The following is a 21,505-nucleotide window of genomic DNA, read 5'->3' on the forward strand; positions in this document are numbered from 1 at the left end:
AAAGGAGCCTTGAGTTGGCAGAAGAGAAGACACCTCATCTCTGCCGTGCTTTGCTTTTTTAGATGGAGACATCGAGGAGTCCAGATGTCTTAGCAGTTTGGGAGGCCACCCCAGAAACACGGGGAGAAGCTGGGCAGTGGGAAGAAGGACGTTCCCAGAGCAGACATTACCCAGAGACCGGGAACACTGTTTGGTGAGCCAGATTATCACTGCAGGCCCCTCTCTGCTTACCCACATTTGTCATCTGTGAATTCGTGAGTCAGGAAGGGTAGGAAGTGAGCTGAGGAAGTAAGACAGGAGAGTGGGCCCGGAATGACATGTTCAATGGGACCACTCACTCCTTTTCCCAAAGCAGTAAAGACAGCTTCATAAAGGAGATGGAAACCAAACACTGCCTATGTCTCAATTTTGCATAGAACTAGCAAGTGCTTACATCCTTGACCTTAACTGACCCAAACTAGCCTGCCTCCTTCCTTCCTTTACTTACTCCCTCAACAAATATTTGAGTGTCAGAGATTTGTGAATACTATAAAAATGCAAAGGTCAAAATTAACCCGCTTTTTCCCCCAAAGAGCCCACATCCCACTGGGGAAATTCAGATGATTTGATTAGTAGAATTGTGAGTAGAATGAGTGTAAGCTTTCCCACAGTATTTGCTCCAGCCCCCCGCATTGCGACTCACTGAGAGACATTCGTGGTTTGTTGTTCTTCAAGGATGAACCCCCCGTTTCAGGGAACTTAATCTCGTTTGTACTTCCCAATTCATTGTTTTTAAGGCACCTAATCAGGTGGCTTAAAGTCAAGCTGCTACCTAAATTAAGGCCTCTCCCCTCATTTCGCTCTCCCCACCAAATCAGTGATTACAATCAAGAAACAATTACCTTTGACAAGATTTCCTTTTAATTAACCCGTTTGTGTCTCCTTGGAAATGCCGCTACTTGGAGCGGGAGCGCTTCTGATGAGCCCTGCTGCTCTGTTACCTGCAAGAACAGACGGGCACTAAGCAGACGGCCTGACGGTTCTTTCATCCTGGACACCCTAAATCTCAAGGAAGTCAAGTCTGCCCACGGGATCCTGGGAAGTGGGGCCTGCTCCAGTAGGCTTCTGAGGACACGGGGTTGTCCAGAGAACAGGAGAGTGGAAGTTAGTCCTGAAAGATGGAAGAAGCTGAAATTTTTTTTCTGGCTAGTTCTTCAAGGTATTATGTCAGCGTCCTAAGCTGTTGTCATGACAATCTCCCGATCTGCTGACCTTTTCACATCATTAGAACAAACCGGAGTCAATAGATCCCGTTCAGCCGGCCTCCAGAGCCAACCTCAGCCACTCGGCCGCTGGGCAGGAGCCTGCTAAGTCTGCTGCTTCTGTCCCTAAGCGACAGAGGCCGCCACGGTGGCTGGGCCGCTGAATGATTCTGCAAGAAGGCCAATTCTGAAAGTCCATTTCTTATCCTACAGACGCTTACCTACCGAGTGCTCCCACACGGTCAACACCTCTCTCCAGCGGGAGACCTGCACTGCAACAGCTCATCCTAAAGCTCACGCACCATCACCTCCTCCAAATGACCGTCGCCAAGTCATCATCCTCTCCTGTAGGATTTGGAGACATCCTTACCTTCTCAGTAGGAGAGCAGAAGCGCGTAGAGCCGGCAGACTTCGGGCTGCGAGCATGTTTCCACGGTGTGGTTCTCAGATTTGAGATTTCTCAGCTTCCATATTCTAGGCAACTTGGTTGGGAAAATTACCTGGAAGATTAATCATTAACTTTATCCTTTATCCTAGCTGATCCCAGGCTGTTTATCAAGCTGGCCTCTAACGCTGGAGATCAAATTGGTCTCCAGTTTTTTGAACGTTCCGAATTCTTGCATCCTCCGAGAGCAGCTGCCGGGGTTTCAGGAGAACTTGACTTGGAGACTGCCCATGTTGTCAAAACCCTCCTGGCAACTGGCCGCTTGATGCTTTTCTCCACTACAGTTACAAAGAAGTCTACCGTGGGGTAGAAAAAAAATCAACTAATTACAAATATATTTGTCCTTTAGGAAAGTTCCAGAATTTCATCAGACTCCCAAATTCCATCAGTTCAAGTAAGAAAAAAAAAAAATGTATTCGCACTTAAATGAATCACCTGGCAAGAATATGATACAGACTACTGTTCTTTGATAAATTTCCCCCATCATCTTATATTTTCCAAAGATGAGCAAAAAGCTTCTGTTAAATCCCGTTTTATTTAATTTGAGCTCAAATTTAAATGCAGTGGTTCCCTTAGAAACTACTGCACCCTGAAACTTTTATGGCCAGTTTCTAGCTACAAACTCAAGGTTATCTATGCACATAAGCTTTAAAATAATATTGAAATAGAACTTAAAAACTGAGATCCTAGTGTTTTTATAATAAGGACTTACTAGTAACGAAATGAAAGAGATAAGGAAATAAAGTTTTGTATATGAAACGGAGTATGCTGTTTCATAAAAGCCATCCCTCTGAAATGTGGTCTCTACGTAGCTGAATACGCTGATGTCTCTTGAAATTTGCTGAGAATAAATTTGAAATTGCATTTCCACAGAAGTAATTGCCTATCCTCTACAGCAATGGTTCCTAACTTTTTCAAAGATCCTTTTTGAATACCAAGAACTCCTACATGATCAGAAAAAAAATGCAGAATACGTGTGGAGAGAGACTCACGGGTCTTTGCATGAATTCCACAGTCCCTTGGGAGTCTTGGTACCACCTGCTGGCTTCCACGGATCCTGTGCTGTAATAGCCATAAAATTATCCAGAAATGTCTGCCCCTGCACAGACATTCTAGAACAAGCTCATGGCTCACATTACAACTTCAGAGATCACTGTGTCTACACCAGACTTGCCTATTCCAGAAAACAAATGTCTTCCATTTTTTCTTTTGGTCTCAATCCGTAGTCTACTTTTGATGTGTTACACCCAGTAAATTTACCTTTCTAGTACTCTCTAATTAAATCTAAAAACCGTTTACCTTCTTCTCAAGCATAGGCTTGAACTGTGAGAACGCAGAGGATTTGAGAAGGACCTTTCTATATGCAAATAATAAATGTGATAACTTATCATCCCCTCCATTGAGATGATTATCCACATAAATCTTAACGGTGCCATTGAGAGCTGCATTAAATCATCCCACTGGTCCATTGCATTGTGGGTGATAAGCTGCCATTTTTATATATTTAACCCTACTGCACTCTGACAGGAAATCACACCCCGTTTGTATGCAGGACTGTCTGCAAGAAACCCAGCCTCACCTAGCTCGCGGGCTCCTGAACGCAAAGTCATGCTGCTGCTCGACCCCTTAGGCCCCAAAGGTTGCCTCTACAATGAACGAGTTGCCCTTTTGAGAGGGATTGTCTAATTTCCACACTCTCTGGAAGATCTTCCCACTGACAAATGGGAATATTGTAGGCTCTTTAGAAACTGCTCTTCTCCAGGCTCTGACACGCCTCACAACCTGTGTATCGTTCTGCCTTTGGGTCACAGAATCATAGACATTATCTGGGTGGCGTGAATTCAGACAACCCACACTTGGATGGTGGGGAAAGGTACAGCTTTATTGTCACTAAGGTCTACCTGGAATTTAGCATTTCCTTCAAATGCGAATGCAAGCCACAAACCACAGTCATCCCAGAGACTTTATCACCAAGAGAAATCACAGATATTTTCATTCACGTTAAGGCTGCACGGATATCTCAAACCATTTACTGTCATCACTATATCAAAATTCAGGCAGCTGTGAGCCCTGCCGTGAGAGCTGGAGCTTGCTTTTACTATGGTAACGAAGAAGCCCGTAGATCACTAAGTCACCAGTTTGACCCGTATATTTGCTAATTATATTTTAACAAAATTGGTTGCATTTGTAATCCTGTATATTTTGTTTTACACATTTAAAAACATTATTTGGAGAAAGGGTCCCCGGGCTTCATTAGCAGGACCAGGGCATAAAGAAGGGTAAGAATGCTTGCCTTGAAGTGAGAGTCTGAATTGTCACTGCTGCTACCGCATCCTTGAAGACCCTGCTCTTGGCTCCATTGCTCTCAAAACCCCATTGCAAGGTCTCTGCCCTACAACCTGTGAGTTTCCAGCTTGCATCTATGGGGCTAGTCCTGCTTGACCTCCACAAGCAAGAGACATTCTGGGCAGAAGCTCTGTCCAGCAGGGCCCATCCCGAGAGTCACCCTTTATGGATCCTTCCCCAGCATCTCACTCTTAGGGGACACGGCATGAAGGTCAGACAGCACCCCAAAATATGCCCTTGCCCCTTCATTCATTCCGGCCAAAGGTGAAGAGGCCCTTGGAGAACATTTCATCTGCCTCCTAATTCCACAGTCAAGACAATGGAATCCCAGTCGGCAAAATGGCCTGCCTCAAAATCCCATATCTTGTAAATTGCCCTGACGCCCAGGAAAGGTCTCTTCTGTACAACTACACACAGACGAAAACAACAACAACAACCAGCATCTATGTCATGCTCATTCCATACCAGGCACTGTTTTAAGTGCTGTACGTATATCAAGTCCTTTAATTGTCATAATGAATCAATGGGGTATGTTCTGGGATTATCCTCCCTTTACGGATGGGGAAACTGAGGCCCAGAGTGGTGAAGGGACTAACTAGGTGACACAACCAGTAAATGATGGAGCTAAGATTCAGATCGGGCAGAGAGATGGCTCTCAGCCCGGAACTATCTGCGTCTCCAACCAACCTCCACCAAACAGTCTGAAATTGAAAGGAAACATATTTATCAATGCTCAATGTGTCCAATGCATAAGTTCCTACAATGGTAGTTATAATCATTTGTAGCAAGGTAGACACAAAACACAGTGGACAAATAAGAAGTAGATGGTAAAGACCAGACCATCAGGAGTGAAGGAATGAGCAGAAAACTGTAGCCCGAGGGGAGAGAGAAGCCAAGCAACCCAACCCACATTTGCAACAACCTACTAGCCATCTCCAAACTCATAAGGTTGAAAACTCTACTTATTGTCTGTCTCCCTCCAAATTCATCCTGGCTCCTATATTCCTTTACACTGTGAAAGTTGCTACATTCATCTTCTTTCACCTTCTTTCTTGCTCCACTCCTCCCATGTCACCCACAAACCCTGCCAACCTGCCCCAGAAATACCTCCTACAACTCAAAATATGCCTCGAACACTGAATTTAATTCCTTCTCAAAATGAGCACCAGCTGACCAAAGAAAATCTGTGTCAGGCTGGAAAATTGTTAAGGTTGAAAATGACATTCAAATGAGATTCAAGGATTTTCCAAGCAATAGAGGGAAGTGAGACCAGCCACAGAATAGGATACTACGGGCCCACTACCGCCCCATGCAGGGAAAACCACTTGGGAACAATGGGAACAAAGGCAAGGAAGCCACCAGCAAGTTCTAGCTTGGAGAGCATGAGGGGTGTGTTTTTGCTTTGCCTACCTCCCTTCCTTCTTTGGGGAAACTGTACCTCTCCCTTTGGGCCCCCCCACAATAGGACATGCCACACCCTGATCACAGAGTTGAGTGCATGACCAAGCTAGATCACACAGACTCCCCCCTGGGAATTCAAACTTGAGGGTTACATGCAGGAGAGAAGGGAGCTGGTGCTGAATCATCAGATTGACAGCCACACCCTGGAGAGGTGGTCCATTAGCTCTTGTGTCTAAGATCCCTGAACTGCACCATATCCTGTCCTCCTGAGGCCCAGTGGCTCCATTCTGCTTTGACCACATGAGATACTCCAGTATCCCGGGTGTTTGTTGTATTACTACACTTCATAACATACATGTACACTATACACGTCCTTCTACATGGATCGGTATTTCCTAAGCAGTGTTAAAGAAGACAACAACAAAAATGAAAGAGAATTCCTAAAAGAGGTTTGATTTCCAGGAAGTGGGGTGGAACTCCAGAGGCAGTGGGGTGGAACTCATCGCAGACTCAAATGAGAGGAAAAACTCATGTGCCCGTCCTGCTAAAGACAATGGAAACCATGGAAATGACTTCAAGCTAAGGAAACAAAGTCTGGTCAAGTCGGGAGGGAAGTTAGTGCAAGAACTAAGGGAGGTTGAGGGCTTTGCTCAACTCACAGTTGACTCGATACCTGGTGAGAATTCATCTGAACCCTTAGGACATGGGCACCAAGACCATCCCAGTTGAAGGGGGTGAACTAGGACTCCCTATAGTCCACCTACAGAGGACTATAAAAAGGCTCCACATGTCCATCTGAGGCACAGAAAGGTCTGGGCATCCAAGGCATGGGTCCCAGACAAAACTCTCCTAAAGAGAAGCTACACCTTTCTGTTAGGATGAGAACCCCAATATATCCAGAACAGTGTATTAGTGAACTCAGCCTGCCGTAACAAAATAGACTGGGGGGCTTAAACAACAGAAACTTCATTCTCACAGTTCTGGAGGCTGGAAACCCAAGATCAAGGTGCCAACATGGTTGGATTCTGGTAGAAGCCATTCTTCGAGCTTGCAGAGCACCCTGCCTCCTCACTGTGTCCACACGTGGTGGGAAGGGAGAGAGAAAGGGGGTGGAAGGGAGACAGAGAGGAAACTCTAATCCCATCATGAGAAATCTCCCTTCATGACGTCACCTCAACCTAATTACCTCCCAAAGGCCCCACCGCCTAATAGATTTCCTTGGCGGTTAAGGCTTCAACATATGAATTGGGGGGGGGGGGGACACAATTCAGCCCACAGCAAATAGTAAACTGACTTTTTCACTGAGTATCATTTAACCTTTAGAAGATCTTAGGCTGCGTATAATCCATCTTAAAACACTCTCACACACAGGGCAATGCTATGATGTGTTGGTTTAAGTTACACCCTGGGCCTCCTGGAGAACCCCAGCCCACGGTCCGAGTTCTCCCCAGCAAATCCAGCCCCCAGGATGGCTGCAGCAAGAGCTTCAGCCTCCCAGATCTCCATTCATATGCAAGGATTCTCTAATATACAGAGGCTCAGAAGGGGGCTTTTGTTGGTAAAATTAGGTATTCAAGCTAGATGACCAAGTAAAATATGTCAACCCCCACGCTTATTGAACAGGATAGATGAAGAACCCGTAAATGACGCCATTGACATTGGATGTGGTAAGAGCCCCGTGTCCAGCCCCTGCGTTGGGAGGAGTCTGGCCTGTGGGTAATGTATCTTCCTCAGTGAACCTTCCATGCAGTGTGATCAGACCACCCGCGAGACAAGAACTGAGACTTTGCAGAGCTCACGGACTTGATAATAGGAGTTTGTTTTGGTAAATACCCATAAGGAAGGTTTGGCTTCAGACTTCTTCCCTGTAACCTGGTTGAGTCACGATCACCTGTCTGCAAAACCCAGTTCTCAGCAGGTTAGAATATCAATGCTTGTGTGTTACACTAGGGAACAACACACGCCCCCCCCCCCCCCCAGGTCTAGGATGTGAAGTGTTTGGGGATCATTTGGTCTATCAGAACTGGTGAATGCACTGTGTGATTCCATTAAAATATGCGATTTATTTTAGACCTGAGATTTTAAACTAAGAGAATTTGACTAGGTTTGTAAATAGCACTGGGACGCTTAAGAGAACTTGAGATTTACTATATCCGTAAGTTTAATTTATCACATCAACTACATAGGAGAAATCAAATATATTATATTTATAAATGCAGTAAAAATGTTTAAAGGAATTTAATTAACCAAGTTGTAAAGGGGGCTGATTATTTAAGGTAGTTTTGTGTGTTCGACTGGAACAGTAATGAAAGCACCGCTGAATAGGATTGTTAAAATGCAATGGATTTATAAAAAGAACAATCAGATTTATAAGTGGGACTTAGAAGCTTAAGGAAAAAAAGACTTCTGCATTTTTTATTTGAATAAATTGAAAATTAATCTAAAAAATCCAAATAGATGTAAGCCATCCCTTTTAGGGAGAAAAAAAGCCATTTTAAAGACCCAAAGACTCCTATCAAGAAATCAGAACTTACGAATCACTGCTAATTTTGGTATTGGCATTATTTTCCCACAGAAGGAATCAGTCCTGGGATATTTTGACTATGCACCCCCAATAGTAAAAACAATCTTGAGAATGTATCCTCCATATCCATCTTGTTACTGACGTGCCATGGTGCGCGCTCCGAGGCACCGCCCAGAGCCCCCTTGGACAGAGGACGAGTTGCCCCGCTGCTCCAGGTGCTGCGGGCAGACACCCTCAGTGGTCAGACCCTTTGGGGACACCTCAGCTACACAGAGTCACCTGGCTGACTGGCCAGTGCAGGACGGCCCCACCCAGAGACTCTTCTGGAAAGGTCTAGCCCGCTGGGGCCAACTCTGGACGACTCTCAAGGTCATGCCCAGGGTTGACCAAAGCTGTCAGGGGGGCTTCATCAGAGCTGACCTGTCCCCCTTTCTTCAGCTCCCTCCCGTAGAGGTTAGTGCCCAGGACGCTCCCCAAAAAACACCCTGCGTGATCAAATCCTTCACAGAGGCTGCTCTCTGGAACCCAACCTACAACACAAACTGCGTGCCCCAGCCTCTCGGTCGCTTTGTGAAACATTAGCCACATTTAAAAGCCTTATGACTTCAATATCTTCAGAGTGGGAAACAGGAGTGAGGAGGCCAGACTTCGGGTGAGCCATAAAGCATGGCTACTCGGGAGGTGACCTGCTAGGTGGTCGATACTCACAGGGGAGGACGGCACCACAGGCTACAGACCGTACTCTTATTTCCTTCTGAGACGCATCTTTTCACGGGCTACTGCCTCTGACTCGGCTCCTGGCGAGACAACTGTCCTTACGTCATTGCGGTCACCCACACAGGAGCAAGCACCAAAACTACCAGCATCAAGCCCGTTCAGGGTGAGCTTCTACTTCCAAGAAGGGGGTAGATGTACAAATCCTGCCTCCTTCCACTGAGTACAACAAAAAACCTCTGGCTATTACATATAAAACAAACATGAGAAGACTGAACAATGGAGAGGAACCTGACAAATTGGATGAAATGCAAAAGAATTATGCTGAATGGGAAAAAAAAATCCACCTTAAAATGCTACCCACGGTATGACCCATTTATATAATATTCTCAAAATGACAAAATTTTAGAAATGGAGAAGAGACGAGTGCTTGCTAGGGATTAAGGCACAGCAGCGTGGGGGAAGTGCGTGTGTTTATAAGGAACAACCTGAGGAATCCTGATGGTGATGGAAATTTTCCATGTCTTGACTGGTATCCATGTCTATATCCTGGTTGTGATGTCCCACTGTAGTTTTGCAAGATGACACTACTAGGAAAAACTGAGTAAACAGTTCATGGGGTCTTTCAATATCCCCCATAACTGCATGTGAATCTGCAGTTATCTCAAAATACAAAGTTTAATTTGAAAAAAAAAAAAAAAAGCATTCAGGTCGGATGTTAGCAATTGAGAAGAAATGCCTGCAGACGAAGCACAATATTGTTTAACCCTAGGAGCCAAACGGTTGTAGGGGAGGGTTGGAGAATGGCGAATCAGATACATTCTGCAATTTTCCATAGTTGACATCAAAGCACATTAGTGCTCAGAGATGGATTTGCCATGAAAGAAATAAAATGTAAGCTGCAGGACCCCTCCCTTGCACAGATCCCACCGAGGCCTGGCACGCGCCATAGCAGGGTATCTGCTTGAGTAAAATTTGCAAAGGCAAGAGATTCGGCTAGTGTTGGTGGGGACTGTGATCTCCTTCTACTCTGCTTTGTCTCCACCTTGCTTCTCCTCCGGTTGGGTGGGGTAGAGTGGCCGCGGCATCTTGGGGACCTTGTTACGGGGAAGGTGAACAGGAGAGACAGGTTGTTAGGCTGGTAGACGAGGGTTTTTTTTGTTTTTTTTTTTTTAAGATTTTATTTATTTATTCGACAGAGATAGAGACAGCCAGCGAGAGAGGGAACACAAGCAGGGGGAGTGGGAGAGGAAGAAGCAGGCTCATAGCAGAAGAGCCTGATATGGGGCTCGATCCCACAACGCCAGGATCACACCCTGAGCCGAAGGCAGATGCTCAACCGCCGTGCCACCCAGGCGCCCCTGGTAGACGAGGTTTGATGAGGTTCCCATGGCTCCCAGTCACTCTCAAGTCTAATCCCATCATCACAGTAGAGGAATGTGGCCATGATTTCCCTGCCACCCTCTGTGTCACCTCACCCAGCACAAAGGTGCAGTTCCAGAGGTCACACTCCAACCCAAACACTATCTACGGTCCCTGTTACGGACTGAATTATTTACCTCCCCATCTCAAATTTGTAGGTTGAAACCCCAAACTGGAATGTGACTATATTTGAAGAAAGGGCCTTTAAGGAGGTAATGAAGGTTAAATGAAATCATGGGGTGAGACCCGAATCCAATAAGTCTGGTGTTTTTATAAGAAGAGAAGGAAAGAGCAGGGATGCTCGTACACAGGAGAGCCCATGTGAGGACACAGCGAGAAGGCAGCCGTCTGCGCACCAAGGAGAGAGGCTCCAGAGAAAAACCAAACCTGCAGACACCTTGATCTTGGACTCCAGGACTGTGAGAACACAAGCTTCTGCCTTGGCTGTGCTGTCTGCAGTATTTTGTTGTGTCAGAGGGAACAGACGATTACAGCTCCAACCCCTCAAACATGAGGGCAGTGGAGAACAAGGCTGGAAATGTCCAGAGCCTGGAGCTGGTCGGTCGGTGCACCTTTCTCCCCATCACCAAAGGTGTACAATTGTAAGCAGGGATGGGGCGCCTGGGTGGTGCAGTCGGTTAGGCGTCCAACTCGGTTTGGGCTCAGGTCGTGATCTCAGGGTTGTGGGATGGAGCCCCGCATCAGGCTCTGAGCTGAGCGCGAAGTCTGCTTCAGATTCCCCCCCCCGCCCCTCCTGCTTGTGCGCGCTCTCTCTCTCTCTCTCTCCAATCAATCAACCAATCTTAAAAAAAAACCAAAAACAAAAAAACCCAAAACCTGTAAGCAGGAGCTCAGTTACCATCAGTCCAAATCCGAATGGACGTGCTCTTCTATACAGAAACTCAAGAATGAAATGTGGGACACCTGCCTGGCTCAGTCAGTACACTGAATGACTCCTGATCTCAGGGTTGTACGTTTGAGCCCCACATGGGGCATAGAGATTACTTAAAAAATAAAATCTTCAAAAAAAAAAAAAAAGAAAGAAAGAAATGTTTGCCACTAGAAACACACCAGACCCTCTTATGAAAACCCCACAATGAGATGAGAATCCCTGTCTTAGGAAGACGAACCTGGAACAGTCCCTCAAACTAGGGCTGCTACAAAGCTTTCAGTGGGTGAAGTCGCGCACATTCCCAACCACGAGGTGGCTTTCTCGTGTCCCCGCGGCACCCGGCCCTGAGTCAGTCCGGCCAGTGCAGGTGAAACAGCGTTCCAAATCAAACCGAAGCCGCGAGACGCTCGGAGAGTCAGGTGCTCTGATGACAAAACTGCTTCTCACGTCACAAAACAGGTCGATGGGGTAACTGTTAGCACACGGCGATCACTGACTACGCAGCCGGACAACATCGGGAGGAGGGCATCAGAGAGGCGGCCGAGCGGTCAGTTAATGGAACTATTCGTGCTCTTTGCTTGTATTTTGTCGTATTTGCGATATTTGACAGCTTTTGAGAGCAAACTCTGACTTCCCAAATCTGTAATGTTTCATAACGCTTTGCTCTTCTTGTTCTAACTAAATAACCATGATTGTAGCCTGATTTTTATTTAATTTGCAATTTTGTGTTTTCTTAAAAAGCCTCCCTTCCCAAATGTGAGACCCTTCACACTCCGCGTCACCTCGATCGAACCCTGCTGTAGCCACATGATGGCAGAGCCAAGTAAGAGCCAGCCCCACGGCTTTTTGTTATTAAGTAAAGGCACGGCATCAGTGTCCTTGGTGACACAAAGAACAGCTTTGGGTTTAAAAACAAAACAAAACAAAACAACACCTATTCAGTCAAAAAAGTGATTGATTGAGAAAAGTCAAATTTGGGATATGAAGTTTTTTGAGGAAAACCATACGCTATTCTTCACCTACGTTTTCCCTTCTTAATGTACAAACATGCTCAAGGTTTGGCAAAAACCTAAGTCTAATCTTAGAAGCCTCCTTCAATATGCATAAAGTAAAATTTTAAAGTGATAAGAAGCATTGTGTCAGTTTTATTGGCAGTATTTTTTTTTCTTTCTTAGTAAGACATAACATACTGGCATGTTTAACAAGTGATGGCATCTTGGATTTGGTCAAATGCAAACGTGTGTGGGAAGCAGCTTTAATCTACAACCTGGGAGTGGTTCACCGACACTTTAAAGACCCCAATCAAAAATCGACCCTGCACACATGATGTGATGAGCACTGGGTGTTATACGCAACTAAGGAATCACTGAACACTCCATCCAAACCTAGTGATGTGCTGTACGCTGGCCAATGAACTTAAATAAACAGATAGATAGGTAGATAGATCGACAGAGAGATAGATCAATGGAATCTATGCTCCAGGGGCAGTCCCTTAATACCTGAAAGACCTTTTTCAGAAGTCCCCATTGCAAAGTCTTCAACCACCACACTCAGACTCTATCCGAGGGTTTGCTAGAAATAATTTTTTGTTGGTGAAATGAGCATTGTTCAACTCTGTGAATTGGCTGGAATATTTCCCAGGACCACTGCTCAGGCGTGAGCAGGGCACAAGAGTCTGGCCAGCTACCTAACAGCACGCCTACAGTCCTATTAAGTCTCACAGCCAGGAAATTGCAAAGGATTCTGGTGTAAGGTCTGACCTTCAGAGAGCCTAAGGACAGACGGCGAAGCCCTCTCCAAGCTTCCAAGGACAGGTTTTGTGCTCCCTGCTAAACAAAGCTTGGTTGGTGGCTGAATTCCTTATGAGACCGGCTTTCACTGTGGACACTGGGTGATGAGGTTATAGAGGCAGGAACTAGAGCCTTCGCCCACCTCTGCTCTTGGGAGGCAACCTATATCCACAAAAACAGCAGACAACCGTGAAGACACAACTGACCGTCTGAGGCCAGGACCCTACCCAGTGCCTGACCTCCGGTCACCAACATCCCACTCCCAAACCAAAGCCACTTCTCCTGGACACCCAGGGGATAACTGATTCAAGAGCCATTAACCAAGGCATGAACCTTCATAATCATGAGACTCTCTCTCCTTGGTACAAATATATGAATAAAATGATATTGGCCTAGGTTCAGCTTTGGGAAATTCTTTTAATTTTGCCCCAGGTAATTAGTTTATTTGTTTCTGAAAGAGGCCCAAAACTTCTCCATTTGGATTCTGTTACTAACAGACATATAGTGGTTGCTAAGCAACACCATGCATTGTTATTTCTTCATCTAATTTAAAATTCTCAGTTCGCAGTAAAGGTCTTCAGAGGGAAGTTATTGTTCGGGGTGGGCCAAATACTATTTTTCACTGTAGCCCATTCAATTTAGAAAAGAAATTACAGCGTACTGTTTAATCAACATAAAATGATTTGTACAGAACATTTAACATCTTCTTTAAATGTAGCTGTCTTCTTTTACTAATCAGATCTACTTAATTTATTTTAAACTTTTCCAAGGAGATTTCCTTTCTCCTTCTATCCTTGCTCCTTCCTCCATTCCCTCAACTTTCGAGCCAATTCACAGACACCCTTTAGCATGGGAACTGGGAGATCTGGGGGGAAGATTTGGAAATGTAAGAGACACTCGTATTACCCTGTAATTTGTCATGGGAAAGGAACCTCAAGCAATCTGGTCATCATTCTAATGAGTCACTTACCCAGCACTCCAACTTCATTAGAAAGAAGACACATTTAACATACAAGTTTTCTGTTATGAATGCTGCAAAATTAATCAATTGTTTGTTCTAATAACAGCATGGCTCGGCTTCAAGTATTTGGGAAGAGCGTTGCTGAAGGTGCCCTCCCAGAGGACAGGATGTCACATTTTTTCATTTGCCCAACAGTACGTCTTGACATGAAGATTAACTTCTTGGCAAAACTTGTTGGAAAGGAAGTACATTTTCTCAAAACAAGCAAATGCATTCCTGCAGAGTGATCCTCTCATTGTGCGTAGTGTATGGAAACGTCAACTGAACGAAAGTCGATTAAAATAGACTTTTCCTTATCTCGAATGCTTGGAATCTGGAACAATCCAGAATAAAAACGCACAGATTTAGGCTAATGGAAGAAAAGGACTATAAAAGCGAGTAAGTGGGCAAAAATAAGTGGAATGTTTTAAGGGAAATGTAATTTTGTTACTATACCAATATGGAGAAAATCTGATTTTCATAGCGTAAAATCTCTCCCAGGACAGACAAGATTGATTTTTGTTGGCTTAAAACTTTATTAAGCCTCTTGGTTTGTGTGTGTGTGTATGTGGTGGGAGGAGACTCCCCAGAGACTATGTTTAAATTACGACAGAATAAATGGTCAATAAGTTACTGGGGTGAGGGGTCAGTTTAGTCATGGCTTTGGGGATTTGTTTTCTTAATGGAGGTGTGATTTTTTTTTTTTAGGGTCTACGGGTAGAGGCGGTTGGCAACAGCAGAGGAGAAAGCCTGGAGGAAGGGTCGTACAAAGGTCTGCTGTAGGTGTGGGGTCGTGCTGTGTTCCCTAGGGAGGCAGTGAGACACATATACAACCAAGTATACTTGCGTCCCCATCTCAGCAGTGCTGTTTTAATCCTGAGAGCTTACACTGATGACACTTATCCCCATCTGTAAAATGGGAACATAAGCATTAATGAGTTAATGTGCAGCCTGTGTGATCACACAGGACCCCCACTCCCTCCCTGCTTAAAAGCACTCCCCCATTTGGTTTAATGCTCTGCTGTCATTGTCTTGAAATTCCTAATCATTTTTGAACACGGGGCCCAGTACTTTCATCTGATCTGTGACTCACAAATTCTGTAGCAGGTCCCCAAATATATTAAGTATTTAGAACAAGTCCTGGCCCATTGTCAAGGCCAGCTGTTACCTTTATCTCCCTTCGCCTCTCACAGAATTTTAGGGAAATTCCCAGGACCAGACATGGTAGTGAAGCTGGAATTTAGGGGCCTGGGGGGGGCAGGGAGCTGACAGAGGAGCCAGGCTGGCGCATCTAGTGCTCATTCCCGCAACGTCCTGCCAACGGGGCAGGATGGCTGTGCGGGGGAGTCCAGTCCTATGGGGCCGTGTGGCTCTGAAGTCTGGATAGAAACTATATAGGCTGACAGGGAGGTCTTTAAGAATCAATTTAGTGACTAGCTGATAGCATGTGTGATGAACACATCAATTATTTACACACAAACAGGTGTTTAAAATGTGCAAGAGACCAAGATCCTTCACCCTTTTAAAAATTTTGAGTATCAGCCCTCCCCACCCCTCCGCCCCTGCACCACTCACGGGGCCTGAGACAAGAGTGGAAGTGGAGGGGGCGCCTGGGTGGCACAGCGGTTGAGCGTCTGCCTTCGGCTCAGGGCGTGATCCCGGCGTTATAGGATCGAGCCCCACATCGGGCTCCTCCACTAGGAGCCTGTTTCTTCCTCTCCCACTCCCCCTGCTTGTGTTCCCTCTCTCGCTGGCTGTCTCTATCTCTGTCGAATAAATAAATAAAATCTTTAAAAAAAAAAAAAAAGAGTGGAAGTGGAAGCCCATGAGCTTTACACCTAAATGTGGGCAGGTTATTCATCGAGCCAACGAACTTGTACATTATTGACTCTTCTACTCCCTTATCAAACACACCTTCAAACGACCTGGAACGCTAGGTTCAAGTCTAAAATTTCTTTAATTTCTCAAAGTTGCTCATGTGTCTGGGTGTGCACATTCCTCTCCTCGCATGCAAGCTCCAGTTACCCCTCCCTCCTGTATCCAGTCACACCCTGGGGGCCCGCAGACATACACACAGTGGGATGGGCCATTCTCCGCAGGACAAACCCGAGGAAGACACTGGCGTGGGTCTGGAAAGCAGGATTAGGGGTTTTGGACAGGAACTCTAGGACCTCAGATACCCAGGATGAGATCAGAGAGGAGGGTGGGGCCTAATGGTGGCCACTGCCTTTTTGTCCACAGACCCTTCATCTGGTGAGAGGGGCATGGCTGGAAGGGGGTCTGGACAGAGGTCCTGAAGTCCAGGTTGAACATCGACCCTGAAATTTTGGTTACACCGTGAGTCTGTGCTCTACCTTAAATGAAACTGAACTCATGCTCCCCATCACACATTCACACATTCCAAATTATTAGTAGCTTTCTATAGAGAAATCCAACTTTCCTGGACTCAAGTTCCAATCCCCAATTGTTTTCCCAGTAGCCCCCGCCCACATAGACACACACACAGCTCCTGCCTAACTGGCAACCCCCAATCTCCCCCACCCCCACCTGCCAGCTCTGTTTCCCTCAGGTGCCCCCCAAACATTTTGGGTGAGCTGTACATTGACGCACTCCACAATGATGAAATCTCAGCACCTCGTTCAGGAACAAATGGGTTAATTTATATTATTGTGCTACTAAAATTAAAATATTGAAAACATAATCTATTATAAATATGAAGGTCACTATAAAAGAGAGAGAGAGATGTCATCGTGGCAAATGGAGCCCATGAGTATTCTAAATATAGCCTCTGTCCAGGGACCTTTTAGAAAATCATTTTTCTCATGTTGCCCTTTCTATCTGACAAATATTGATTTGAGTTGTGTTTTGAATAACAACGAAAATAATGCCTTAGATAGGAGTTTACTCTTACACTTAAACTATTTAACACCCTAGAATGTTGAAAGAATATTACACTTATAACTCCGAGCTTGGGGTCCTGTTTTTTAGTAGCCATAGAGGTCTAGGGCAAGTTCCTCAACCCCTCTCTTGCACACTGTAAAGAATCATTAGTCTGTTACACAAAGACAACAAAAATACTAATTCAAAAAATAAGTTCACCTCTGGAAGCAAATGCAAGTGTCCATCAGTAGATGAATGGATAAAGAAGATGTGGTACACACACACACACACACACACACACACACACACACACACAAAATGGAATATTACTCAGCCAGAAGAAAGGGCACTCTCTTGACATTTGCGACAACAGGGATGGACCTGGAGGGTATTATGCCAAGTGAAGTAAGTCAGTCAGAGACAGACAAATACCATATGATTTCATTCATTAGTGGAATTTAAGAAACAAAACAAATGAAAAAACAAACAAAAAGCATAATCAGACCTGTAAATACAGAGAATAAACTGATAGATGCCAAAGAGAAGAGAGTTGAGGGATGGGCGAAATGTGTGAAGGGGAGTGGGAGATACAGGATTTCAGTAACGGAATGAACAAGTCACAGGAATAAAAGGTACCACGCAGGGAATATTGTGAATGGTACCGTATAGTGTTGCATGGTGACGGACGGTAGCTACACTTACAGTGAGCACAGCACAACGTAGACAGGTGCTGAATCACTACGTTGTATCCCTGAGGCCAACGCAACATTGTGTCTCAACTACACTCAAATTTTTTTAAAAAAAGAAGTTTGGAAATAAGAGGTTTAGAAATGTCTTAGGTAATCAAGTCTAATCCCTAAATTTCACACTTGAGAAAACTGAAAACTCAGGTCTGTTACCTGTGTGCCAACATCACCCAGCTCCCTGAAGAAGGGTTCCCCGTGAGCCACTGTCCTTGGGTGGGTGTGGTCACCTTAAGGGGCCCTTCTAGTTCTAAAAGTCAATGATTTTTAAGAAGAGCAAAACATTTCAGTAAGCCATCGTCTCAATTAGCACGTATCTGACTTCTCATAACAGATTCTTTCTGTTTAAAAAAAAATGGTTTTGTAAAAAAAAAAAAAAAAGATCAGGTCTTTTCCATTAATTAGGAAACCAACAGAATAATAAGAAAAAATTGTGAGATGACCAAAGAAGGAGCATGGAGAATTGGATTCTGGGCCCTATTGCAGAACATTCCAGAGTGGGCCTCGGCCAGGTACTAATCTCAGCAATTCTGTGGCCCATAATTGTCACTGCATCTGAATGGGACCAGGAGTGACAAAAGTCCTTGACTGGCTGAGACTAAGACAAGGAAAATCGTTCCTCAGAAGGAATGCTAGCATGTTTTTTCATGAGCAACAGAACAGAATTTGGGGGGAAAATATATATTTTAATGAAGAAAATCTGATCACTCGTACACTAATGGACCACAAGCCTGTGACAATATTTAGCACACGTTTCCAATATACACAGGCCAAAGGAATATGACCATAATTGGTGGACTGACATTTTAAATAGGAAAACAGCTTTAATTTGTGTTCTTTACTGTGTCCTTCTAAAACCCAGCCTTTCAGAGAGAAATCTCTAGTGATTCACTGCTAATGTTTTTTTTAAGTTCCTAATTAGTATGGCCATCAGGTATCATCTGAGAAACCTCTTTAATTAAGAACAGTTCATAATATTAAGGACAACTGAGCTGTCCACAGTGCCAGGCATCAGGGTGAGCACTGACCCTTGTTACATTCACATGAATCGCTGGTAATAGAGCAAGACATTTCTGCTATGGGGACTGTTAACCACAGAGCCCAAAATGGCCTTGTGTCATCCTTCGCCCTTCTGCCTGGAGCGCTCGCCCTCCTGCACTTTCACCTGGCCCCAGTTGGCGCACCCCCGCTCATCCACAGCACCCCACTGGAAGCCTAACTTTCTCCGAGAAGCGTGCGGAGACTGCATGCCTCCTATCTACCCATCTCCCGCACCCTGTTTGATTATGTGCACTCCCCCTGGACTACAGTAGGTCCCCTATGGCAAGGGCCAGAGTCTTGCTTACCATTTTATCCCCAGGAGGCAGCAGAAGACCCCATACAGTGAAAGGTCAGGACACATTTGCTGGATGAGTGACTGGTATAGCAACAACTCTGGCTGCAAGAATGAAGATGCTCACCACCCCCTTTCTTTCTGTTAAGGAACAGACACCTAAACAATCTCATTCAACGGTCTTTACAGATAGAAAGTTCAGCAAGGTTTCTCCGGAGCCATAGCTTGGAACCAGAAATGACTTGGAGCTGGGAGTTTTCCTCCCTCCCTTCCTTCCTCTCTCCACACCCATTCCTCCTGCTCCTCAGGCCCCCAAGCCTTCTTCCCTCCCTCAGCACCGTGCCCTTGGTTCCCCAAGCCCAGCCCCACATGGTCTTCAGTTCTCGTACTTGAAAGCCCTCCTGCAGAGCAGGAAGATGCCCCAAGGCCACCAACCTTAAAAGCCAGCACGCTCAGCTGCAGAAAGCAGGTATAACCCCGGTGAAACATTCCTCTGGGTCGTCCAGCAATGGAGAATCAGTTAAAACCTTTTGCATGGTGTATGAACTGAAGCTTTGTCTCCCCTCCCTTCCCTAAAATTCATGTTGAAGGTCTAACCCCTCAACGGTGGTTTTTAGAAGTGGGGCTTTTGGATTCGGAGGTGATTAGGTTTAGATGAGATTATGAAGACAGAGCCCCATGACGGGATTAGTACCCTTTTATATGGAGAAGAAGGGACTGGACTCCTATCTTTCTTTCTTTTTTTTATTACAATAATATTTTTTATTATATTATGTTAGTCACCATACAGTACATACATGGGATAGGCTGGTGATGGGTAGTAAGGAGGACACGTATTGCATGGTGCACTGGGTGTTATACGCAACTAATGAATCATGGAACTTTACATCAAAAACCAGGGATGTACTGTATGGTGGACTCCTATCTTTCTAAGTGAAAACACAGCAAGCGAACAGCCATCTGCGAGCCAGGACAAGAATTCTCAGCAGAAACCGACTGTGCTGGCCCCCTGACCTCAAACTTTCCAGGCTCCAGAACTGCCAGAAACAAATGTCTGTTGTTTAAGCCGCCCAGGCTGTGGGATTTTGTTATAGTAGCCTGAGCGGACTAAGACACATAGCATCTGCCTCCAGTTGTCTTCCAGATAACAGCAGAAGCCAGTACTGGGCTCCTTCCCTCCCTCACCTCAGCCTTGACCCAACCTGCCAAGAGCCACATCTGGCTCCATGCCTCTGCTCCATGCACATCCCCACCTCAACTCCCAGGGAAGAGGGGGTACAACTCCATGGCATCATTTGGGTGTGGCTTCATAGAGCAAGAGTAAGCCATCAAAGGCAGACCAACGTTTTGGGGGTCAGGCCACCAGGCTCACCTGCCAAGACATGTGGCCCAGGATCGGGACAGACAGGGCACTCACACTTGCAGAAGCACTCTGGCTTTCTGGCATGTTAGAGAATCAATGTCTTGGATCCACCCAGCAGGTTCCCTAGACTCACAGCCCAATCACAGCCTCTGGGTCATCTTGTAACAATTATGAGAAACAGTATCTGACTGGTCACTCATCAGCCAATGAGGTTATCTTTCCTTGGTCCAATCATAGATGTCCAGTGGTATAGGGTCACTAGATGGCGGGCTGGCGGGCTGGTGGAGGCTACCTAGGCACATCTGCATCTTCGGGGCGGGGGGGAGGACAGTTTCCCCAGAAGGTAGCATGGGCTCCTTGGTACTCCAAACATATCTGGCAAACGTTGACTCACATACCCAAACCTAGGTAGTCCCCCAGGAAGGATTTACTGGCAAACCAGCGATGTCGTGGGAGGCCAGTTGGTATTCCAGTCATGAGGGTATTTAGTCATGAGACCAAACACTAACTAGCACTGATATGTGCATATCACTGACACTTTCTACATCAGTTCCTGATGGACGTTACCAGCCATCACCAATATCCCATTCTTCTCCCACTCTAGCCAATGGAAGATTGAATATCTCAGGCCCTTGCATTTGGAAGCTAAGGGACCAGGAGACTAGCTTCTAGTGGATGCATGCATCTGGGGTAGCAAAGAGCCACGGTCTTTTCCCCTGCTGTGGCCTTGTGTTCTAGATGGCAGAGCCAAAAATGGTAGAGCTCCAACATCCTGGACCACTGACAACTGTATGGGCGCAGCGCTCCACCCACCATGTTAGATATGAAGTATGAGTAAGAATAAACTCTGTGTTAAGCCACTGAGATGTTGGGGTTGTTTCCTACTGCAGCAAAACACAGCCCATTCCAACTAATACACTTAATCTACTCAGTTAAGGTCCAAGCGAGTCAAACTCAGACCTAAAGCCAACAAAAAAGGCTTACAGAAAGCCTTTGAGGCTTAGAGCCACCTTTCAGAATTAACAGAATTTCTGGTTCTTTAGAAGTGGAAAAGAGAAAGTACCATGAACTTACGTAATTCTGAGAGTTGAACGTACAAAAGCACTTGAGACTCTTCCGATTAATCTGGGACTGCATGAACAAACCATGACTAATCAACCCAGAGGATAGCAGACCACTGCCTTCATGAGAAACATCATCAGTCAGAGCAGTGTCCCGTGCAGCCCAATCATGACTCCGACAGTAACACAAAATTGTGCCCCCACTTTTCTGCCTTAAACTGAACATCGTTTTAACCTATTTCCTACAATTTTGTTTCCCATCACTTTTTACCCTCAAACAACCTTATAATTGTGATAATTAGGAGCATGAAAGCAGACGGAAGTTTGTAAGGGGAAATGAGATCCATTCA

General features: G+C 45.4%; 1 protein-coding gene across 2 annotated transcripts in view; it reads right to left on the bottom strand.

Annotated features, from left to right (window-relative positions):
• ATPSCKMT (ATP synthase c subunit lysine N-methyltransferase) overlaps positions 1-21,505 on the bottom strand; it is a 401,787-nt gene that overhangs the window by 209,546 nt on the left and 170,736 nt on the right. For both annotated transcript variants that reach the window (XR_007191160.2, XR_008959181.1), the window contains exons 5-6: positions 1,612-1,741; positions 882-980 (exon numbers count right to left, since the gene is read on the bottom strand). The gene's annotated coding sequence lies outside the window, so the exon portion shown is untranslated. The remainder of the gene's footprint in view (positions 1-881; positions 981-1,611; positions 1,742-21,505) is intronic.

The sequence above is a fragment of the Ursus arctos genome, unplaced genomic scaffold (genome assembly GCF_023065955.2).
Source record: "Ursus arctos isolate Adak ecotype North America unplaced genomic scaffold, UrsArc2.0 scaffold_15, whole genome shotgun sequence".
NCBI lineage: Eukaryota > Metazoa > Chordata > Mammalia > Carnivora > Ursidae > Ursus > Ursus arctos.